General features: G+C 38.8%; 1 pseudogene; it reads left to right on the top strand.

The window, feature by feature from the left end:
* Positions 1–276: 276 nt before the first annotated feature.
* LOC145013106 (UDP-glycosyltransferase 88B1 pseudogene) lies at positions 277–1,654 on the top strand (annotated as a pseudogene).
* Positions 1,655–6,823: the final 5,169 nt, after the last annotated feature.

Raw genomic sequence — 6,823 nt, 5'->3', positions numbered from 1 at the left:
TTTTTTCCGTTAAAAAAAAATATAAAAAATAAAAAAATAAAAAAATAATAAATAATAATAAAAAAACAACTCACTAATATTTGTTATCAAATTTTAATAAACAAAACTAATAAATAATGAGGATAAGAATGTAAATAAAAATTAAATTCATAAATAAATAAATTTTAAACATTTTATATAAACCAAAAGATGTCTTGCAACCGGTACCATTACGAGACTTGATTTAGCAACTCCCACACTCATCCACTCTTTTAACGTCAGCACCACCGCGGTCAAATGGAGACTATAGTTCTGTACCTATCCCCAGGGATGGGCCATCTCATATCAATGGTAGAGCTCGAAAAACTTATCCACAAACACCATCCTTCCTTCTCTATCATCGTCCTCACACTCATCCCCTCTTTGAACACCGGCACCACCGCCTCTGATGTCCACAACATCTCTGCCACCTTCCCTGCCATCACTTTTCACCATCTTCCTGATATCCCTATTGATCCCCAACTTTACTCCTCTATGGAAGCCATCACCATTGAGCTTTCTCGACTTAGCGCTCCGAACATCAAGAATGCTTTACAGTCCATTTCTCTCTCCTCTCACATTACATGTAATGTAATGTCTGTGGCTACTAACTTCAACATTCCTGTATACTACTTTTCAACTTCTAGTGCATGTTTTCTTCAGCTACTCATAAACTTTCCGACACTTCATGGAACCTCGACCGGAAGTTTCAAAGATATGAAAACACTTTTCCAGTTGCCGGGGATTCCCCCGATAGCCTCGTCCGAGATGCCAGACCCACTTCTTGATAGAACGTCTACTGTTTATTCATACTTTCTTAAAATCAGTGAGAACATAGCCAGATCAAATGGGATTCTTGTCAACACATTTGAATCGCTAGAACCAAAAGTGATTAACGCAATGACTAACGGTTTGTTTGCGACAGATATTCCAGCTGCGCCACCAATTTAATTACTGCATCGGACCGCTGGTTGCTGCCGATGCTGATGATTCTCGTGCATGTTTGAATTGGCTAGATTCTCAACCAAGTAAAAGTGTTGTTAATTTGTGTTTTGGAAGTTTAGGTTTGTTTTCAAGTGATCAGTTAAAGGAGATCGCCATCGGGCTTGAGATGACTGGACATCGATTTCTATGGGTGGTACGAAGCCCACCGTCGAACAATACGGAGGACCGTTTTCTGCCACTACCGGAACCAGATTTAAATTTGCTACTTCCAGAAGGTTTCTTGGATTGTACAAAAGATAGAGGATTTGTAGCAAAGAATTGGGTGCCACAAGTGGCGGTTCTCAGCCACAAGTCTGTGGGTGGGTTTGTGACTCATTGCGGGTGGAACTCGGTGTTTGAAGCAGCATGTACGGGTGTCCCGATGGTTGCTTGGCCGCTTTATGTAGAACATAGGTTTAATAAGGTGGTGTTAGTGGAGGAAATGAAGTTGGCTCTACCGATGGATGAGTCAGACGGTAGGAGGGTGGCGGCGACAGAGGTGGAGAAGAGGGTAGAGCAGTTGATGGAATCGGAGGAAGGGAAAGCAGTTAGGTCGATGGCAATGAAAAGAAAAGAGGATGGTGAAAAGGCAATGAGTAACGATGGGTCATCTCGTGTTACATTGTACAAATTAGTTGCATCATGGTTGTGAGAAGGGAAAATGACTTGAGAGGGTAAGTTACTTTTTGAAATGTACACATTTCGTCTTTATTTATTTATTTATTTATTTTTGTAAATTAAGCCCTTATATTTTATTAATATGTACACAATAGATCCTTCTGACCGGCTTCTATCGGTTCTGCTGATGTGGAAGCACACGTGGCTAAACAACAACTGCATAAAAATTAATTAGCTTAGTCACTCCTTATAAAAGAATGTTAACATCCAAAATCAGGAAGAATTCCCTTCAAACTCGAACACATAGAAGTGGGGATTTCGTAGAAGAAGAAAGAAGATGTCAAGTGGTTCAAGAATCTCCACAGGTTCAAGCAATCAGAGAGTAGATAAGGACGTCCTCTGTGATTGTGAACTCCCTTTAAGAATTCGTACCTCCAAGACCAAAGATAACCCTGGAAAGAAATTCCAAGTGTGCCCTAACTCATTGGTAAATACCTAAATTGATTTTATTTTTCAAATCGAATCAATTTTCTTCTTCTTTCCTTCTATGTTATTGATTTTATTACTACAGAAACCAGGGAAAAAGTGTAAATTTTGGGAATGGATTGATGAAGAACCTGAGAATATGAAGGCCATTGCACAAGATACTCTTTCAGTTTGTCATATTATTTTAAAGAAGTTTTAGAGGATGTGGCATCTATTAGAGAAGAAGTGAAACAGTTGAAGGTTATGATTCAGATACTGATACTGCTGGTCATTGTTAAGGTTATGCTTTGGGGTTCATGATATGCTTCTGGTGGTTTTTATGGGATTTTAATGTAATAGACTTGTTGTGTAATTCTTGTTTATGTAATGGATGTTGATTTACTTTATGTTTATGTAATGGTTGTTGATGTACTTTATGTTTATGTAATGGTAAAGTTTATTGTTGTTATATATAGATGTTGATGTAATTAACTCAGTCAAATGGAGATAAAACCAAGACAAATTACAGGAAAGATTCTTTTATAGAGAATTGGATGTATAGACAAATAAAAGTGGATGACAAAATGCATCAAGCCATTTAATAATTACAAAAGATAAGCCCACCAGCATGGGTAATATAGTAATTTAGTTCAAAAGATTCGACAAGTACATCAAAAGTAAACAACTAGTGGGGGTAATATAGTAATTAAGTTCAAAAGATTAACCCACACTACATCAATATATATATATATATATATATATATATATGTGTGTGTGTGTGTGTGTGTGTGTGACATCCCCAAAATCTCGGCCAGAAAAGACCGATTTCATTTATGCTTTTTAAAATAATTTCAGAGTAAATCCTTTTAATTTTAAAAGAGATGCCGAATTTGTTACCAAAAATAAAACATGATAAAATAGATATTTATCAAAACATTTTATAAAGAAAAATAATTTCATTTCATAATCAAAAGTCGGGATGTCATGTTCCGATACAGATCATAAAGCATAAACGATAGCATTACAAGTCATTCAACAAATATATACATATACAGACTTGTAAACAAAACAACTTGATGATTCGCCTATCTTAAGCTCTTGCGCCACTTCCTGTAATACAAATAAACTGAGTGGGTTAGGCTTGGGAGCCTGGTGAGCATATAGGGATTTCAACCCACAATAAATAATTATATTTAATTCAACAATCAACAATAAACCCGATTACCCATTCCTGTTATCCTCACTTTCCGTCCCTAAAAATAACATCTATTATAAGGAACCTAATTCAGGATTTTCATCGGGACGGACATTACTGCAGAGGGGCTTCCTCAACAATGAGTGTGCTAAAGGCAACCATGTGGGGGATAGAGTACACCAGTGAACACGTCGTTCACAACACCTACAGGTAATGAGCCTGCTAGTGTTCCACAGGACAGTCTAGAATAGTCCATGGTCGTCATCCATACTCTACTGAATGATTATAATAACACCAATAACACCGAGACCTCTCATTTGTTTATTACACACCAATTATCTACCCATGTTCTACCCAACATATTAGTAGATAAAAATATACATTTTTATACATTGTTTAAAAACCTGTATAGCTTGCTTTAATCAATACATATTCCACATAACAAATGAGGCATACACAAATAACATGTATTTCATAGAGAATACATCAGATCTATAAGATACAAGAGAGTGAATATACACTCACACGTATAACAACAAAATATATATACATAACCCGTATTTTATATAAAATACTTCATAATATTTCATTGGAATGAAAATAACTACACATTCACTTGATCAGAAGATGATCAGACAGCACTACGGCTTGCAGACGAGGCGTTTCTCTGTAGATCTGGAAGATCTTCACAAAAACCGGCTCCTCGCGGGCAGAGCTTCGGCTCGGGAATAACGCTCTTCAGGATCCTCGGGGCTTCAAATCTTACTTCGGGTCTTGGAAATATTACCGGGGCTTTGGGGTACAAACGGCACGCAAATCGAGGAAAACAAGAGAGAGGAAAGAGTTTGAACAAGAGAAAATGGCTTATCTTGGTTTCTATTTATAAGTTGGGGGTCTGGGATTTTGTTGGGAGTAAATTGGTTACGCTGGGCGTACTTTGACGTCACTGCATGCGTCGATCGGTGGCACTCGAGTATTGGTCAGACAAGTTGCCTCCTCCTAAGTACGTTGGGCGTACTCAAATTACGCTCAACGTAATTTGACTTGTCGAACTTCTAAATTGCGTAACTTTTGCATATGAGCTCCGTTTTCGATGTTCTTTATATCCACGCGTAGGTCAGACCATACTCTACAACTTTCATTTAGACACCGTCGGCTAATTTTGAATTTTATTTTTATTATTTATTTTTAGAAGGCCGGGACAGAAAAACTTCGTTATAAATTCATAACTTCTTCATCTGGCGTCCGTTCTCGCCTAACTTTTCATCGTTTCGCTACTAACAATGAGATCTTCGATTCTCGTTTAGATTGTTTCGGCTAAAAACCGCTCGATTTCAAATCGAGTATTCGGGCTGCATACTGCCACGTCGAAACTTCAGAAAATCATAACTTCCTCATACGAAGTCAGATTTGGGTGTTCTATATATATTCGGAAACCTCGTTTCAACTACTACAACATTATCCAATGATATCAAGTTTATTTTACACTTCAATTTTGACGCTCATTTTATTCTTAATTAATCATATCACACAATTAAGCAATTAAGCACAAAACACATAATACTCAAATAATACGTTCTTATTATTTCAAATTGGGGTTACAAAGGTTAACCTAGACTACTACATTGCTAAAAATGGCAAGACCAGAAACATGGGCGTTACAATTCTCCCCACCTTAGGATGATTCCGTCCCCGGAGTCACACATCAGCAAACAAATGCGGATAGCGACTCCTCATGTCACTCTCCGTCTCCCAGGTGAGATTTGGACCATTCGTGTGTTTCCATCGGACAAGCACTAACTCGACTATCTTGCGTCGCAACTTCTTAGTCTTTCGGTCAACGATTGCCTCTGGTTCTTCAATCAACCTTTTGTTCTCATCGATTCTCAACTCCAGAAGTGGAATCATGTCAGGAACTTCTCCCATGAACTTCCTCAAATAACACACATGGAAAGTGTTATGAATTCCATTCAGTTCTTCTGGTAGTTCGAGCTTGTAAGTTTGGTTCCCAATCCTCTGAAGAACTTTAAACGGTCCAGTAAACCTTGGACTTAATTTTTCCCTTATAGCAAATCTTGTAAGTCCCTTCCACGGCGAGACTTTAAGCAAAACTGAATCTCTAACTTCAAAAGTCATCGGTCTTCGCTTGTTGTCAGCATAGCTCTTTTGATGATCCTGAGCTGCTAACATTCTTTCCCTAATTATTTTCAATTTTTCAGCAGTTTGATGAACCAACTCGGGTCTCATAAACTGCTTATCCCCAGCCTCAACCCAACAAGATGGCATACGACACTTATGCCCGTACAAGGCCTGATAAGGTGTCATCTTAATGCTCGAGTGGAAACTATTATTGTAGGGAAATTCTACCAAAGGTAAATGTTCATCCGAATTACCTTGGAATTCTAAGGTACATGCTCTTAGCATATCTTCAAGTGTTTGTATTGTTCGTTCGCTCTGACCATCAGTCTGCGGATAGTAAGCTGTACTTAAACACAACTTGGTACCCAATTCCTCTTGTAGACTTTTCCAAAATCTTGAGGTGAAACGACTATTACGATCCGATACAATTGTTAGCAGAACACCGTGAAGTCTCACAATTTCCTTCACATAAGAATTCGCAAGCTTTTCCATAGACCATTTCTTCGTGGCTTCTATGAAATGTGCACTCTTCGATCGACGACCACCCAAATCATGTCGTGACCATTCTTTGTTCTGGGCAGTTTAGTGACAAAATCCATAGCAATGTCTTCCCACTTACCCATAGGCGCAGGCAATGGTTCTAAACTCCCGTACGGTTTTTGATGTTGTGTCTTGACTCTCGCACAAGTCACACACTCCGCCACATACTTCTCAATGTCAAGCTTCATCGTCGGCCACCAGTAGTAGGGTTTCACGTCCCTATACATTTTAGTGCTACCGGGATGAATCGAGTACATGGTCTTGTGAGCTTCTTCCATCAGAAGATCTCTGACTCCTCCAGTCTTAGGTATCCAAATCCGATCCTGGAACACCTTCAATCCATGACTGTTTACACCGAACACCAACGTTTTGCCCACACGTTCCTCCTTCCGGTCATTCTTCTCAGAAGCTTCGCTTTGAGCTTTCTATATACTTTCCAAAATAGTCGAGACAACTTCAATTCTCAACGCTCTTGGCCATTTTGTTTCAAGATTGACTTTTCCGATTGAGAGCATCAGCAACAACATTTGCTTTACCAGGGTGGTAAAGTATCTCACAGTCGTAGTCTTTAAGTAATTCTAGCCAACGTCATTGCCTCATATTCAATTCCTTCTGATTAAATAGATATTGGGGACTCTTATGATCAGTGAAAAGGTTGCACATTGTGCCATAGAGGTAATGCCTCCATATTTTCAGAGCGAAAACTACCGCGGCCAACTCCAAATCATGAGTCGGGTAGTTCTTTTCATGCTCTTTCAGTTTTCGAGATGCATACGCGATCACCTTATCTCTTTGGGTCAAAACACAACCCAATCCAACACCAGACGCATCACTATAAACAGCGAAGTCTTCAACTCCATCGGG

Source organism: Lactuca saligna, chromosome 1 (assembly GCF_052625555.1).
Source record: "Lactuca saligna cultivar CGN05327 chromosome 1, ASM5262555v1, whole genome shotgun sequence".
NCBI classification, from domain to species: domain Eukaryota; kingdom Viridiplantae; phylum Streptophyta; class Magnoliopsida; order Asterales; family Asteraceae; genus Lactuca; species Lactuca saligna.
This window is presented reverse-complemented; position numbering and strand designations above follow the sequence as displayed.